Source organism: Dreissena polymorpha, chromosome 3 (genome assembly GCF_020536995.1).
Source record: "Dreissena polymorpha isolate Duluth1 chromosome 3, UMN_Dpol_1.0, whole genome shotgun sequence".
Taxonomy (NCBI): domain Eukaryota; kingdom Metazoa; phylum Mollusca; class Bivalvia; order Myida; family Dreissenidae; genus Dreissena; species Dreissena polymorpha.
Genome location: NC_068357.1, coordinates 151,963,909 through 151,982,059, shown reverse-complemented (window position 1 = coordinate 151,982,059; position 18,151 = coordinate 151,963,909). Strand labels below are relative to the sequence as shown.

Genomic DNA, 18,151 nt, shown 5'->3' with positions numbered 1-18,151 from the left:
AAGGTCAGTTTGCGGTCAGTTGCAGAAATCTTTATATAAACGCCGTCTCGTAAACTTTGAGCACTTGAAGTCTGTTTTGATCAGAAAGATACTAAATAAAGATATTCGGCGATATTATTGTGGTATGTCAATCATCGATTTTTAATATGGTTTCAAAATTTGCATGATAAGGACCAATTTTGATAAAATTAATTAGAAATATTTATCCATTTAGACCAGTTTATTAAGCATGACCACAATAATTCGCTATACTATAATTATGCAATTAAATAAGATTCGAGTATTGCCGGCTGACCTATATGCACTCGTTTATTTTCATGTTTCTTGTGTTTTTCTATTCTGTAAATATAGATATCTGAGTAATAATATCACATAAAGCAAAATAAGCCACGAAATCTGGCGCAACACCCCGTAATTGATTTGCTTATGATGTAGCTAACAACTGCGCAGAAAAAAGGCATCCGCTACTTTTTATCTCATAGAGATAACTTTTGATCGTTCATAAACATCGACCAAAATCAACGCCGTATATCTTTTTTAAAGATATTTCTTGTTAACACTCGCTTCAAATGATTCACAGTCAAAGTCTCTAAATTCTCCACAGAGTAACACAAATATTCGTCGATGCTCTCCGCCATAGACCAGTTCACGCGCACCTGCGTGTTTTCATCCGGGCTATATTGGTAGTCAAAAGAAAGATACAATCAATGGGGAGAAATAGAGCGTGATCGGTTAAATTTAAACGATTATATTAAGATTTTATTTTTCAACATGCCAACAAGTTGTTCTACGTTACTGAAACAAATAAGATTGAACACATTGAATAAATAGATCAATTCCAAATAAAAAACATTTACAAATTAACCATAATGGTATTTGTCTGGGAAGGGACCTTTGCCCTGGCCCGGGAAAACTAACATGTTGACACATTAAATAAACATTTAATTAAATTAAATGCAAGAGTTTTCATTTGATTGTTTGCATCAATCTTAAAATCGTTTAAGCCTTTGTATTCCGGTATTTAATTGCCCCTTTGTTCTGCCTAATCCGAATATCTCGTTTTGATCAGATATTGTCCAGAGCTACCTAACTAACAACATGGTGTCATAAATCACACTAGGTGGCAGATGACAGTCTGGTCATTAAACGCAATTGATGATGCCACCATGTCTTCATTCTGGTAGTATTAAGTAACTAGGCATTTGATGGAATAAATTTACCGCCGACATGCTTAACAGTTGCTTAAATTAGATATGTTACATATTGTACAAATTTGAAGTCTATAGATTATCGGAAATTGAACACGGTAAAGATACAAGCCCGTTTTATTTATTAAAAAAATAAAGTATCTATGAATTATAAAATGTAAATAAAAAATATTTAACGTATTTAGCGGGCATCGGTTAATTATAAAATAAATACGTCATTCCGTATGAAGATGTAATGTTACGGCAATGCACGAAATACATCATAAAAACAAGAAATTACGTTTGACATCAATGTGGGTAAATAATAATGAAACAATATGTATATATTATATTATATTATATATGTATATATATTATATATGCATATATATTATGTTGTGTGTGTGTGTGTGTGTGTGTGTGTGTGTGTGTGTGTGTGTGTGTGTGTGTGTGTGTGTGTGTGTGTGTGTGTGTGTGTGTGTGTGTGTGTGTGTGTTTGTGTGTTAAATGTTAGATAGTTGTCACTCATACTCGATCACTAGTAACGAGTTTACAAAATACACGAATACACAGTTCAATTTGCATCATGTGAGGTTGTGTTTTTCAGTTAAATGTTAATATTCCTCAAGTCATTCTCTGAACAACACCCATCCAAATTAAAATTACATGTAAATACCGTCATGAACTTCGCTTTTAATAGGGCTTTGTAGTACGTTTATTTTCAATGAAACACTGACACATTCTAGCTATCACTAATTTTTTATTACTCTAGTTTACGCATGCAATTGATAATTATAATTTTATAATTAGATGTATCATTATTTTTATTGAAGCTTTTCTGCAAATAATTATACGGCTATTGCATTAGAGCTCTTTGTTTTGTCGAATTGGCTGTCGTTCAGTCTTCAGACAATCTTAATTACTTTGATGCTAATGACGCGTTCTTTTAAAATGCAAATAAATGTGTTAATGCATTCTTTTGGCACTAAATATTATATTTTTAAAATATTAATTAGGTGTTGTTTTTTTAGTTTCTTTTCGATTTATTGACTAAACAAGTCATTACAAATGAAGAGAAAGTTGTCACGTTTCGCCTCGTTCTGAAATTCTACGCACCACGTGATATCTAAAAATAGCAACAGCGGTAGTATCGTGAAAGCGTTTTTAATTGACCGCATCTATGGCATTGTTAGATGGTCGCTTTAGCGACCGTCTAATGTGCTTGATGTAAAATTCAGGTCGATACGGCCTGGGTATGATTAGCCCAATTCCCGCTTACACTACGCGCGAAGAAAGAGTTGTATAATTTATGCAAGAGGTTTGAGTTCTCCAATTATGTTTATTCACAAATGGAAACATTATATTAATATCGTGTTAAATGCAATAGTTTCGAATGGTGTTTTATAGAAAAGAATAAAAAAAACAATGATCGTATTGCACGTGTCGCGGAGGAGATTGTTTATGAATGATTAAAATAGTCCACTTTCTGCTGCGTCTGCGTGACGTAGTATTTTCGCTCATCTCAATCATAAATCTGAGGCTGGCGATAAACAAAGGGGAGTCCGGGTGAGAATTACGCACTAGTATAAGGTTACGCTTGTTTATATTCACAGGTCTCAATTAATAACACGTTGACCACGAGTTCAACAATTATTACCGGGATACGATAGACAACATAAAAATGATTCATTATCGCTGAAACTGTTAAAAAAACATTTAAATATAACAAGAATATTCTCTAAAAAATGTAGTCTTGCTGTTTTGAAATAAGGTTTGGAATTTTGGTTTCTAAATAACTTAATTAAAAACAAAAGTTTAATTATAGTGTTTTTTACTTTTAGTCGCATATTTACCGCATTATAATGTGTGTTATGATAGGCAAACCATACATTAGTAAAATTCAATCTGCCTTCGCACATAGAAGGAATGGGTCAATTAGGTGCTGCGTTTCCTTTGCTTACTTCAGTTAGAGGTCAATTCTTTACGTAAAAGCAATCACAAGGCCCCGGCTTCAGAGGAATTGCGGAGCGTTCTTACATAATTAAAGTCGTAGTCGCATGGTATTTGCGTTGAGCGTCCTATTTGGTCACGTGGTTCTTTTTCGCGGGTGTTTTGGCATTCATGATATGAGGCTATTAATAGATGCGCCTGTCGATAAACAAAGGAAAGTTTACGGGCGATAACAACGCAATAGGTTACGCTCTCACATACAACTCAATGACGTAGTACAGGTCGTAAATTGAGAGATTTGGGAAAAAGTTGACGCTTATTTATATTCTCAATTTATAAAACGTTGAACATAAGTTCAACAATAACTTCAGCGATACGATAGACTAAAAAAATCATAATCGCTTAACCCGAATATAACAAATAATTTATAATAATAATACGAATGACCTGTTTCATAACCTCGTTGAAGCTACTACATCGGGTATTTCTGGAAAGCGTTCTTGGTTCTCAACACATAGCGGCGATCTTTTGTATTTACGGGTGCTAGCAACGCAATAGTAGAAGCTTAGTAGAAGGGTTAGCTTGTTTATATTCACAGTTCTCAATACATTGACAGTTGGATATGAGTTCATCAATTACTCAGGCATACTATAGGCAACCTCGAAAATGCTTTATAATCGCTAAAACCGAAAACAACTAAATATATTATATTAAATATATTTATAACAATACATGTCTTTTAAAAATGTAGTCGGCGTATACGCCGACTTTGAAATAAAGTTAGCAATTTACTTTTCTAAATAATTGAATACAATTAAACAAAAGTTAAACTATTGTGTTGTGTTTTTCACTTGTAAGCTGCATATTCACCGCATGAAATGTGTGTTAGCATTGTCAAACCACACATTAGTGTGAGTAAATAAAAAATATACTACGGGAGAGCACTTCATATGTGTCCTCATATGCCTTGTTATGAGTATCTTTCTTCATTATCGAAATATATCGTATGTTTATATTTGATTTAAACGCAGTTTTCTTTCGTCACATTTAAATCACACGTCAATAGCGCCGTCATGCGAAAATGGGTCTTATGCGTTTCGGCAAGCGTTTGTTAAACCCAACATGTGCTCTTGCGCAGTCAGGCCATAGGCGACGCTGTTCGCTTTAAAATCACTCAATATGTTATGTTTCTCCTTACCAGAAGGAGGGATAGCTGAGTGGGCTATTTATATGAAGGGCGCATATGGAATAAGACCCATTTTCGCATGACGAGGGTCATTACAAATCTCATTGCGAATTGAAAATCCCACATTTAAAAACAATGCTTTTTGATACAAAATTGAATTCAAAATAGCAAACTTGTTAATAATGGCAGCCTATCAACGCATTAAGGAATGATTTCCAGACGTGCTGACCAAGTACGGCAAACATTGTGGTATGATAATTAAACGATTTTCTCTTATCGTGACACTAAACTATTTCGCTAATGATTGTTTTCTCATCTTGGAGGCGAAATTGAAATTCTGCGAGATGGATTGTAACGCGTAATTGTAACAGGGCCACAATTTGTGTCGTTTGAGCATACAGAGAGTAGTCCGGAATTTCTTACACTGAACAGTGCTACATCCTTTGAATTGAGCACATACGCAGTGATGTAGCAAAAATTCAGAGGTTGTATCTCGAATCAGCTTATTAAATATTCGAAAATATTCATGCGTGTCTGTTGGCGTTATGTTAAAGTCACTAAGATGAAAACTGAAACAGCTTCGCCTAAAAGCGCATTAGTGCTCTATACCTATGTTTATGTTAGCGTTGTTGACACCGTGTGAACTGCTCGGGTAACAAGTAAAGCATAAACAGCAATGTTTATATACTTTTATTCCTCCATATACAAGATACGAAGATTATTGTATATTTTGAATTTGTATATGGTGTCAAAAATCAAAAGTTTTGTACACGGAACTTTCATTATGAATTTATATTCTTGGTGAGATAGTCATTTGATATTAGAAAAAATATTCCTTTAATATGATGGTGACTGCAAATTTTCTTTATATTAAGTTCTCATTACCATTTTCATCATACTTTCTTTGCTTTCAGAACTTCCAAAAAAGCATGCTGTTTTTATTTTGTCTTAGTTATTTCTATGAAATAATAAGGATGATAAAAAGTGCACACAAAACTCGACCCGTGCGCTATGACACACACTTTTTTAAGTTGAATGGCGTGTGTTCATTTCAAACTTGCGATTGATTTTGAAAAATGAATTGCGTGTTAAATTATGCAATAGCGAACATCTTCAGTGCCTTCAGCGCTTTGATTTTCACCGTCGCTACGGTACTGCCCCGTGTGTGACGTCAGCGCGATAACAAGAATTACACTTCATGTATTTCAAACATGCGATTTGATTAGTTAATTTTCCACTGCAGGACACAGCTAACCAATCACGTTCTGTGTTACATTAACTTAACAACTTGCATGTACACACGCTTGAAGACTGTAGATAATGTAAACAATCAAAGACCTATAGATTACACAGATTGGAATCTCTCGTCTCCGCTATAGGTTACAATATACTAAATCTTTTTGGAGTGCAATGCTATACTCTTTAAAAACCTGAACATCATTTATAAGAAGACACAATTCTCTGTGTGGGCACTTGCCATGACTTTATTTTAGAATGTTTCTTTGTGCATGTGGTAGGGAAAACATTGATGTTTAACAGAAATTCACTCATTTGCTTGAAGGTTAAAGACTACATGATACTTTGACAGATGGCGGGAAACCCTCATCCACTGGTACGAACCCGGTAAATTGATGGCTGTAAAACAGTGACCGCTGATTCGCATCGAGTTCTTTCTTGCAAAACGCATGACCCCCCTTTTTTATTGTCTAAATCATTGCGGCTTGGAATGCTCTTTAAGAAAAGGTATGGTTATGGGGGTCTCTATGCGCAAAAGTTTGACTTTATTTTTTGTTGAAGTTATTGCTTTTACATTGAATTTGTGTAGGAAATCTTTTGGTATATTGTAACCTAAACTAGCTTTAGGTAAAAATGAAATATCATCTGCAAGTGCAAAATATGACTGGGAAAGCTGTTTTTTTGGTCATTTCTTAACAAAAGAGAAGAAAATAAGTGCCTTAAATGCATGAATTCAGATAATTTGACCTGGAATAGTTGTTTTTCAAGTTGACCCCCACCCTGATATAGCCAAATAAGGGCTAAATTGCTTTCCAACTTGAATTCAAAGGCATATTGGTTGACCGTGTAGCGTTAGTGTGGTACATGAAGTCAGAATTCAACGCCAGGAACTCCGTGATCCAGTAACGCAACAATAGCTAGTGCATAAAGCATGAACATTCAAACAGAGCCCCATTTCACCGACATGGAATGGCGGACATTTTTACAGTTTGGACAGTGCAGCAGACACTTAATTGAGGCAGCCTTCATATTTAGTACAATCATGAACATAACAAGGTTTATTACTTCATATTATTCATAAAAATACACTAAAAATACTTAAATGCATGTTTTTTGCCATTTTATATCTATTTTTTATTGGGAATTTTGACTTTTTCAGGTAGAGGAATGTCTGCGACTAAGCCGAGGGCCACTGGATAAGGGTTGTTGATGGTAAAACAGGTAATAATACTAAATTATTATCATGTACGCAAGCAAATAAGCATATTTATGATGCTTAAGGTGTGAAATACTGTCATAATCAGGTTTGTGGTCACTCAAACCCTTGCCGCCATGCAATTCCTTGTGCAGTTTGTATGGATAGTTCCGCGTCCTGACACGTAAAGCTCGCGCTTTGTTGGCAGCAGAAGTTGGCACTTAGCAGGTTTATCCTTGTTCCTAAGCATGTATGCAGTGCATCTGAGTTGATATGCTACTTGTAACCCTACAATTAGCTTGTGTTTGGTATTGTTTTCTCACAATATGCTTACAGTCATGGTCCCGGCTTGAAAGGATGTGGCGTCCGACTTAAACATAGGATTGTTGTAGCAAGTGTCCCCTTCATCATTTACCTTAGAGGGATCTTTTTGCCAAAATGTGGCACTTTCAGCAACCAGTTTAGTTTTTCATTTGGTACATGCTTCTCTCATTCAGTGATTTATGGGAAGTATTGACCTTATTTGCTTGTCTTTGCATACAAAGGTGACATGGATCAATGATATGTGTTGTGTTAAGAATTCTGCGGGAAGCTGTGTCCCCAGAAGATGTACTAGAAACCTCTTTCAGGAAGCCTGCATTGATCTGAGCTGCCTTTCTGCCCCTGTTACTTCATAGAACTTCATTTCTAAGCTTATAATGCTCTCCAACATATATGTATCTTGTCCATTTTAACCTTTCCTTCTAGTTTAAACCCCCAAAATGAGCATTTTTGTCTTTCGCGCAGTTATTAATGCCCATTTTGACCAGATTGCCACCATAAAAATAGTCAAAAGTACTTATTTTGCGCCCAAAATATGAAATTTTGTATTCTCTTGAACCTCTGAATGACAGCTGGCAGAGCATATTGACCATCTGCTGCAGTTTAAAGGCACCCATGGCATTATATGCTAGAATATACCATTTGCGACTGGTAAATAAATGGGCTCCGAGCAACAAGGCGCTTTCAAGATTTCACACTTTTATAAGTGTGAAACAACAAGTTATAGGAAGCTTATTGATTTCTACACTTCAAAGTATCTTTGATCTCTCATTTTTGCTTATTTGTTGTTTGTCTTGGATGAAATTGGATTTTTTTGCTGTGAAATTGACATTTTTGGGGGTATTTTAAAAAAAACACACACAAAAAAGACATTATCAAAATTGCTTGGAGTGAAAATATCTAACAAGTTCATTCTTTCCCCACCCCGCATAAGCCCCACGTGCCTGTCCATATGGTTTGTTTTGGTATTTTGTTGCAGATATTGAACACAACAGCTTTAAATCTAAAAGGGACATTTAAGCTTTAACAGCCCTTAAATCGCCTTCTTCGGACCGAAAACCCCCGAATGTGAAAATGTGATCTAAAATGGCCAAATGGACAGATAATCCAGCCAAACTTAATATATTGGTGCAATATGAATAGGAAGATAATAATATGCAAGAAAAACACATTTCATTCAGAACATATTTTTCCTTTAGGTTACAATATACTAAATCTTTTTGGAGTGCAATGCTATACTCTTTAAAAACCTGAACATCATTTATAAGAAGACACAATTCTCTGTGTGGGCACTTGCCATGACTTTATTTTAGAATGTTTCTTTGTGCATGTGGTAGGGAAAACATTGATGTTTAACAGAAATTCACTCATTTGCTTGAAGGTTAAAGACTACATGATACTTTGACAGATGGCGGGAAACCCTCATCCACTGGTACGAACCCGGTAAATTGATGGCTGTAAAACAGTGACCGCTGATTCGCATCGAGTTCTTTCTTGCAAAACGCATGACCCCCCTTTTTTATTGTCTAAATCATTGCGGCTTGGAATGCTCTTTAAGAAAAGGTATGGTTATGGGGGTCTCTATGCGCAAAAGTTTGACTTTATTTTTTGTTGAAGTTATTGCTTTTACATTGAATTTGTGTAGGAAATCTTTTGGTATATTGTAACCTAAACTAGCTTTAGGTAAAAATGAAATATCATCTGCAAGTGCAAAATATGACTGGGAAAGCTGATTTTTTGGTCATTTCTTAACAAAAGAGAAGAAAATAAGTGCCTTAAATGCATGAATTCAGATAATTTGACCTGGAATAGTTGTTTTTCAAGTTGACCCCCACCCTGATATAGCCAAATAAGGGCTAAATTGCTTTCCAACTTGAATTCAAAGGCATATTGGTTGACCGTGTAGCGTTAGTGTGGTACATGAAGTCAGAATTCAACGCCAGGAACTCCGTGATCCAGTAACGCAACAATAGCTAGTGCATAAAGCATGAACATTCAAACAGAGCCCCATTTCACCGACATGGAATGGCGGACATTTTTACAGTTTGGACAGTGCAGCAGACACTTAATTGAGGCAGCCTTCATATTTAGTACAATCATGAACATAACAAGGTTTATTACTTCATATTATTCATAAAAATACACTAAAAATACTTAAATGCATGTTTTTTGCCATTTTATATCTATTTTTTATTGGGAATTTTGACTTTTTCAGGTAGAGGAATGTCTGCGACTAAGCCGAGGGCCACTGGATAAGGGTTGTTGATGGTAAAACAGGTAATAATACTAAATTATTATCATGTACGCAAGCAAATAAGCATATTTATGATGCTTAAGGTGTGAAATACTGTCATAATCAGGTTTGTGGTCACTCAAACCCTTGCCGCCATGCAATTCCCTTGTGCAGTTTGTATGGATAGTTCCGCGTCCTGACACGTAAAGCTCGCGCTTTGTTGGCAGCAGAAGTTGGCACTTAGCAGGTTTATCCTTGTTCCTAAGCATGTATGCAGTGCATCTGAGTTGATATGCTACTTGTAACCCTACAATTAGCTTGTGTTTGGTATTGTTTTCTCACAATATGCTTACAGTCATGGTCCCGGCTTGAAAGGATGTGGCGTCCGACTTAAACATAGGATTGTTGTAGCAAGTGTCCCCTTCATCATTTACCTTAGAGGGATCTTTTTGCCAAAATGTGGCACTTTCAGCAACCAGTTTAGTTTTTCATTTGGTACATGCTTCTCTCATTCAGTGATTTATGGGAAGTATTGACCTTATTTGCTTGTCTTTGCATACAAAGGTGACATGGATCAATGATATGTGTTGTGTTAAGAATTCTGCGGGAAGCTGTGTCCCCAGAAGATGTACTAGAAACCTCTTTCAGGAAGCCTGCATTGATCTGAGCTGCCTTTCTGCCCCTGTTACTTCATAGAACTTCATTTCTAAGCTTATAATGCTCTCCAACATATATGTATCTTGTCCATTTTAACCTTTCCTTCTAGTTTAAACCCCCAAAATGAGCATTTTTGTCTTTCGCGCAGTTATTAATGCCCATTTTGACCAGATTGCCACCATAAAAATAGTCAAAAGTACTTATTTTGCGCCCAAAATATGAAATTTTGTATTCTCTTGAACCTCTGAATGACAGCTGGCAGAGCATATTGACCATCTGCTGCAGTTTAAAGGCACCCATGGCATTATATGCTAGAATATACCATTTGCGACTGGTAAATAAATGGGCTCCGAGCAACAAGGCGCTTTCAAGATTTCACACTTTTATAAGTGTGAAACAACAAGTTATAGGAAGCTTATTGATTTCTACACTTCAAAGTATCTTTGATCTCTCATTTTTGCTTATTTGTTGTTTGTCTTGGATGAAATTGGATTTTTTTGCTGTGAAATTGACATTTTTGGGGGTATTTTAAAAAAAACACACACAAAAAAGACATTATCAAAATTGCTTGGAGTGAAAATATCTAACAAGTTCATTCTTTCCCCACCCCGCATAAGCCCCACGTGCCTGTCCATATGGTTTGTTTTGGTATTTTGTTGCAGATATTGAACACAACAGCTTTAAATCTAAAAGGGACATTTAAGCTTTAACAGCCCTTAAATCGCCTTCTTCGGACCGAAAACCCCCGCATGTGAAAATGTGATCTAAAATGGCCAAATGGACAGATAATCCAGCCAAACTTAATATATTGGTGCAATATGAATAGGAAGATAATAATATGCAAGAAAAACACATTTCATTCAGAACATATTTTTCCTTTAGGTTACAATATACTAAATCTTTTTGGAGTGCAATGCTATACTCTTTAAAAACCTGAACATCATTTATAAGAAGACACAATTCTCTGTGTGGGCACTTGCCATGACTTTATTTTAGAATGTTTCTTTGTGCATGTGGTAGGGAAAACATTGATGTTTAACAGAAATTCACTCATTTGCTTGAAGGTTAAAGACTACATGATACTTTGACAGATGGCGGGAAACCCTCATCCACTGGTACGAACCCGGTAAATTGATGGCTGTAAAACAGTGACCGCTGATTCGCATCGAGTTCTTTCTTGCAAAACGCATGACCCCCCTTTTTTATTGTCTAAATCATTGCGGCTTGGAATGCTCTTTAAGAAAAGGTATGGTTATGGGGGTCTCTATGCGCAAAAGTTTGACTTTATTTTTTGTTGAAGTTATTGCTTTTACATTGAATTTGTGTAGGAAATCTTTTGGTATATTGTAACCTAAACTAGCTTTAGGTAAAAATGAAATATCATCTGCAAGTGCAAAATATGACTGGGAAAGCTGTTTTTTGGTCATTTCTTAACAAAAGAGAAGAAAATAAGTGCCTTAAATGCATGAATTCAGATAATTTGACCTGGAATAGTTGTTTTTCAAGTTGACCCCCACCCTGATATAGCCAAATAAGGGCTAAATTGCTTTCCAACTTGAATTCAAAGGCATATTGGTTGACCGTGTAGCGTTAGTGTGGTACATGAAGTCAGAATTCAACGCCAGGAACTCCGTGATCCAGTAACGCAACAATAGCTAGTGCATAAAGCATGAACATTCAAACAGAGCCCCATTTCACCGACATGGAATGGCGGACATTTTTACAGTTTGGACAGTGCAGCAGACACTTAATTGAGGCAGCCTTCATATTTAGTACAATCATGAACATAACAAGGTTTATTACTTCATATTATTCATAAAAATACACTAAAAATACTTAAATGCATGTTTTTTGCCATTTTATATCTATTTTTTATTGGGAATTTTGACTTTTTCAGGTAGAGGAATGTCTGCGACTAAGCCGAGGGCCACTGGATAAGGGTTGTTGATGGTAAAACAGGTAATAATACTAAATTATTATCATGTACGCAAGCAAATAAGCATATTTATGATGCTTAAGGTGTGAAATACTGTCATAATCAGGTTTGTGGTCACTCAAACCCTTGCCGCCATGCAATTCCCTTGTGCAGTTTGTATGGATAGTTCCGCGTCCTGACACGTAAAGCTCGCGCTTTGTTGGCAGCAGAAGTTGGCACTTAGCAGGTTTATCCTTGTTCCTAAGCATGTATGCAGTGCATCTGAGTTGATATGCTACTTGTAACCCTACAATTAGCTTGTGTTTGGTATTGTTTTCTCACAATATGCTTACAGTCATGGTCCCGGCTTGAAAGGATGTGGCGTCCGACTTAAACATAGGATTGTTGTAGCAAGTGTCCCCTTCATCATTTACCTTAGAGGGATCTTTTTGCCAAAATGTGGCACTTTCAGCAACCAGTTTAGTTTTTCATTTGGTACATGCTTCTCTCATTCAGTGATTTATGGGAAGTATTGACCTTATTTGCTTGTCTTTGCATACAAAGGTGACATGGATCAATGATATGTGTTGTGTTAAGAATTCTGCGGGAAGCTGTGTCCCCAGAAGATGTACTAGAAACCTCTTTCAGGAAGCCTGCATTGATCTGAGCTGCCTTTCTGCCCCTGTTACTTCATAGAACTTCATTTCTAAGCTTATAATGCTCTCCAACATATATGTATCTTGTCCATTTTAACCTTTCCTTCTAGTTTAAACCCCCAAAATGAGCATTTTTGTCTTTCGCGCAGTTATTAATGCCCATTTTGACCAGATTGCCACCATAAAAATAGTCAAAAGTACTTATTTTGCGCCCAAAATATGAAATTTTGTATTCTCTTGAACCTCTGAATGACAGCTGGCAGAGCATATTGACCATCTGCTGCAGTTTAAAGGCACCCATGGCATTATATGCTAGAATATACCATTTGCGACTGGTAAATAAATGGGCTCCGAGCAACAAGGCGCTTTCAAGATTTCACACTTTTATAAGTGTGAAACAACAAGTTATAGGAAGCTTATTGATTTCTACACTTCAAAGTATCTTTGATCTCTCATTTTTGCTTATTTGTTGTTTGTCTTGGATGAAATTGGATTTTTTTGCTGTGAAATTGACATTTTTGGGGGTATTTTAAAAAAAACACACACAAAAAAGACATTATCAAAATTGCTTGGAGTGAAAATATCTAACAAGTTCATTCTTTCCCCACCCCGCATAAGCCCCACGTGCCTGTCCATATGGTTTGTTTTGGTATTTTGTTGCAGATATTGAACACAACAGCTTTAAATCTAAAAGGGACATTTAAGCTTTAACAGCCCTTAAATCGCCTTCTTCGGACCGAAAACCCCCGAATGTGAAAATGTGATCTAAAATGGCCAAATGGACAGATAATCCAGCCAAACTTAATATATTGGTGCAATATGAATAGGAAGATAATAATATGCAAGAAAAACACATTTCATTCAGAACATATTTTTCCTTTAGGTTACAATATACTAAATCTTTTTGGAGTGCAATGCTATACTCTTTAAAAACCTGAACATCATTTATAAGAAGACACAATTCTCTGTGTGGGCACTTGCCATGACTTTATTTTAGAATGTTTCTTTGTGCATGTGGTAGGGAAAACATTGATGTTTAACAGAAATTCACTCATTTGCTTGAAGGTTAAAGACTACATGATACTTTGACAGATGGCGGGAAACCCTCATCCACTGGTACGAACCCGGTAAATTGATGGCTGTAAAACAGTGACCGCTGATTCGCATCGAGTTCTTTCTTGCAAAACGCATGACCCCCCCTTTTTTATTGTCTAAATCATTGCGGCTTGGAATGCTCTTTAAGAAAAGGTATGGTTATGGGGGTCTCTATGCGCAAAAGTTTGACTTTATTTTTTGTTGAAGTTATTGCTTTTACATTGAATTTGTGTAGGAAATCTTTTGGTATATTGTAACCTAAACTAGCTTTAGGTAAAAATGAAATATCATCTGCAAGTGCAAAATATGACTGGGAAAGCTGATTTTTTGGTCATTTCTTAACAAAAGAGAAGAAAATAAGTGCCTTAAATGCATGAATTCAGATAATTTGACCTGGAATAGTTGTTTTTCAAGTTGACCCCCACCCTGATATAGCCAAATAAGGGCTAAATTGCTTTCCAACTTGAATTCAAAGGCATATTGGTTGACCGTGTAGCGTTAGTGTGGTACATGAAGTCAGAATTCAACGCCAGGAACTCCGTGATCCAGTAACGCAACAATAGCTAGTGCATAAAGCATGAACATTCAAACAGAGCCCCATTTCACCGACATGGAATGGCGGACATTTTTACAGTTTGGACAGTGCAGCAGACACTTAATTGAGGCAGCCTTCATATTTAGTACAATCATGAACATAACAAGGTTTATTACTTCATATTATTCATAAAAATACACTAAAAATACTTAAATGCATGTTTTTTGCCATTTTATATCTATTTTTTATTGGGAATTTTGACTTTTTCAGGTAGAGGAATGTCTGCGACTAAGCCGAGGGCCACTGGATAAGGGTTGTTGATGGTAAAACAGGTAATAATACTAAATTATTATCATGTACGCAAGCAAATAAGCATATTTATGATGCTTAAGGTGTGAAATACTGTCATAATCAGGTTTGTGGTCACTCAAACCCTTGCCGCCATGCAATTCCCTTGTGCAGTTTGTATGGATAGTTCCGCGTCCTGACACGTAAAGCTCGCGCTTTGTTGGCAGCAGAAGTTGGCACTTAGCAGGTTTATCCTTGTTCCTAAGCATGTATGCAGTGCATCTGAGTTGATATGCTACTTGTAACCCTACAATTAGCTTGTGTTTGGTATTGTTTTCTCACAATATGCTTACAGTCATGGTCCCGGCTTGAAAGGATGTGGCGTCCGACTTAAACATAGGATTGTTGTAGCAAGTGTCCCCTTCATCATTTACCTTAGAGGGATCTTTTTGCCAAAATGTGGCACTTTCAGCAACCAGTTTAGTTTTTCATTTGGTACATGCTTCTCTCATTCAGTGATTTATGGGAAGTATTGACCTTATTTGCTTGTCTTTGCATACAAAGGTGACATGGATCAATGATATGTGTTGTGTTAAGAATTCTGCGGGAAGCTGTGTCCCCAGAAGATGTACTAGAAACCTCTTTCAGGAAGCCTGCATTGATCTGAGCTGCCTTTCTGCCCCTGTTACTTCATAGAACTTCATTTCTAAGCTTATAATGCTCTCCAACATATATGTATCTTGTCCATTTTAACCTTTCCTTCTAGTTTAAACCCCCAAAATGAGCATTTTTGTCTTTCGCGCAGTTATTAATGCCCATTTTGACCAGATTGCCACCATAAAAATAGTCAAAAGTACTTATTTTGCGCCCAAAATATGAAATTTTGTATTCTCTTGAACCTCTGAATGACAGCTGGCAGAGCATATTGACCATCTGCTGCAGTTTAAAGGCACCCATGGCATTATATGCTAGAATATACCATTTGCGACTGGTAAATAAATGGGCTCCGAGCAACAAGGCGCTTTCAAGATTTCACACTTTTATAAGTGTGAAACAACAAGTTATAGGAAGCTTATTGATTTCTACACTTCAAAGTATCTTTGATCTCTCATTTTTGCTTATTTGTTGTTTGTCTTGGATGAAATTGGATTTTTTTGCTGTGAAATTGACATTTTTGGGGGTATTTTAAAAAAAAACACACACAAAAAAGACATTATCAAAATTGCTTGGAGTGAAAATATCTAACAAGTTCATTCTTTCCCCACCCCGCATAAGCCCCACGTGCCTGTCCATATGGTTTGTTTTGGTATTTTGTTGCAGATATTGAACACAACAGCTTTAAATCTAAAAGGGACATTTAAGCTTTAACAGCCCTTAAATCGCCTTCTTCGGACCGAAAACCCCCGAATGTGAAAATGTGATCTAAAATGGCCAAATGGACAGATAATCCAGCCAAACTTAATATATTGGTGCAATATGAATAGGAAGATAATAATATGCAAGAAAAACACATTTCATTCAGAACATATTTTTCCTTTAGGTTACAATATACTAAATCTTTTTGGAGTGCAATGCTATACTCTTTAAAAACCTGAACATCATTTATAAGAAGACACAATTCTCTGTGTGGGCACTTGCCATGACTTTATTTTAGAATGTTTCTTTGTGCATGTGGTAGGGAAAACATTGATGTTTAACAGAAATTCACTCATTTGCTTGAAGGTTAAAGACTACATGATACTTTGACAGATGGCGGGAAACCCTCATCCACTGGTACGAACCCGGTAAATTGATGGCTGTAAAACAGTGACCGCTGATTCGCATCGAGTTCTTTCTTGCAAAACGCATGACCCCCCTTTTTTATTGTCTAAATCATTGCGGCTTGGAATGCTCTTTAAGAAAAGGTATGGTTATGGGGGTCTCTATGCGCAAAAGTTTGACTTTATTTTTTGTTGAAGTTATTGCTTTTACATTGAATTTGTGTAGGAAATCTTTTGGTATATTGTAACCTAAACTAGCTTTAGGTAAAAATGAAATATCATCTGCAAGTGCAAAATATGACTGGGAAAGCTGTTTTTTGGTCATTTCTTAACAAAAGAGAAGAAAACTAAGTGCCTTAAATGCATGAATTCAGATAATTTGACCTGGAATAGTTGTTTTTCAAGTTGACCCCCACCCTGATATAGCCAAATAAGGGCTAAATTGCTTTCCAACTTGAATTCAAAGGCATATTGGTTGACCGTGTAGCGTTAGTGTGGTACATGAAGTCAGAATTCAACGCCAGGAACTCCGTGATCCAGTAACGCAAACAATAGCTAGTGCATAAAGCATGAACATTCAAAACAGAGCCCCATTTCACCGACATGGAATGGCGGAACATTTTTACAGTTTGGACAGTGCAGCAGACACTTAATTGAGGCAGCCTTCAATATTTAGTACAATCATGAACATAACAAGGTTTATTACTTCCATATTATTCATAAAAATACACTAAAAATAACTTAAATGCATGTTTTTTGCCATTTTATATCTATTTTTTATTGGGAATTTTGACTTTTTCAGGTAGAGGAATGTCTGCGACTAAAGCCGAGGGGCCACTGGATAAGGGTTGTTGATGGTAAAACAGGTAATAATACTAAATTATTATCATGTACGCAAGCAAATAAGCATATTTATGATGCTTAAGGTGTGAAATACTGTCATAATCAGGTTTGTGGTCACTCAAACCCTTGCCGCCATGCAATTCCTTGTGCAGTTTGTATGGATAGTTCCGCGTCCTGACCGTAAAGCTCGCGCTTGTTGGCAGCAGAAGTTGGCACTTAAGGCAGGTTTATCCTTGTTCCTAAGCATGTATGCAGTGCAATCTGAGTTGATATGCTACTTGTAACCCTACAATTAGCTTGTGTTTGGTATTGTTTTCTCACAATATGCTTACAGTCATGGTCCCGGCTTGAAAGGATGTGGCGTCCGACTTAAACATAGGATGTGTGTAGCAAGTGTCCCCCTTCATCATTTACCTTAGAGGGATCTTTTTGCCAAAATGTGGCACTTTCAGCAAACCAGTTTAGTTTTTCATTTGGTACATGCTTCTCTCATTCAGTGATTTATGGGAAGTATTGACCTTATTTGCTTGTCTTTGCATACAAAGGTGACATGGATCAATGATATGTGTTGTGTTAAGATTCTGCGGGAAAGCTGTGTCCCCAGAAGATGTACTAGAAACCTCTTTCAGGAAGCCTGCATTGATCTGAGCTGCCTTTCTGCCCCTGTTACTTCATAGAACTTCATTTCTAAGCTTATAATGCTCTCCAACATATATGTATCTTGTCCATTTTAACCTTTCTTTCTAGTTTAAACCCCCAAAATGAGCTTTTGGTCTTTCGCGCAGTTTTAATGCCCATTTTGACCAGATTGCCACCATAAAAATAGTCAAAAGTACTTATTTTGCGCCCAAAATATGAAATTTGTATTCTCTTGAACCTCTGAATGACAGCTGGCAGAGCATATTGACCATCTGCTGCAGTTTAAAGGCACCATGGCATTATATGCTAGAATATACCATTTGCGACTGGTAAATAAATGGGCTCCGAGCAACAAGGCGCTTTCAAGATTTCACACTTTTATAAGTGTGAAACAACAAGTTATAGGAAGCTTATTGATTTCTACACTTCAAAGTATCTTTGATCTCTCATTTTTG

At 36.4% G+C, this 18,151-nt stretch overlaps 1 long non-coding RNA gene across 10 annotated transcripts; it reads left to right on the top strand.

Moving 5' to 3' along the window:
- Window positions 1-5,715: 5,715 nt before the first annotated feature.
- Window positions 5,716-17,047, top strand: LOC127872019 (uncharacterized). 10 transcript variants are annotated; one of them, XR_008045686.1, is made up of 8 exons: window positions 5,716-5,935; window positions 6,719-6,780; window positions 8,457-8,507; window positions 9,291-9,352; window positions 11,863-11,924; window positions 14,437-14,498; window positions 16,177-16,227; window positions 17,017-17,037. It is a non-coding gene; the product is annotated as an uncharacterized LOC127872019 (long non-coding RNA). The 10 variants fall into 10 exon arrangements; XR_008045685.1 differs by having other exon boundaries at window positions 16,177-16,238; window positions 17,017-17,033; XR_008045687.1 differs by lacking the exon at window positions 17,017-17,037 and adding an exon at window positions 13,602-13,652 and having other exon boundaries at window positions 16,177-16,521.
- Window positions 17,048-18,151: the final 1,104 nt, after the last annotated feature.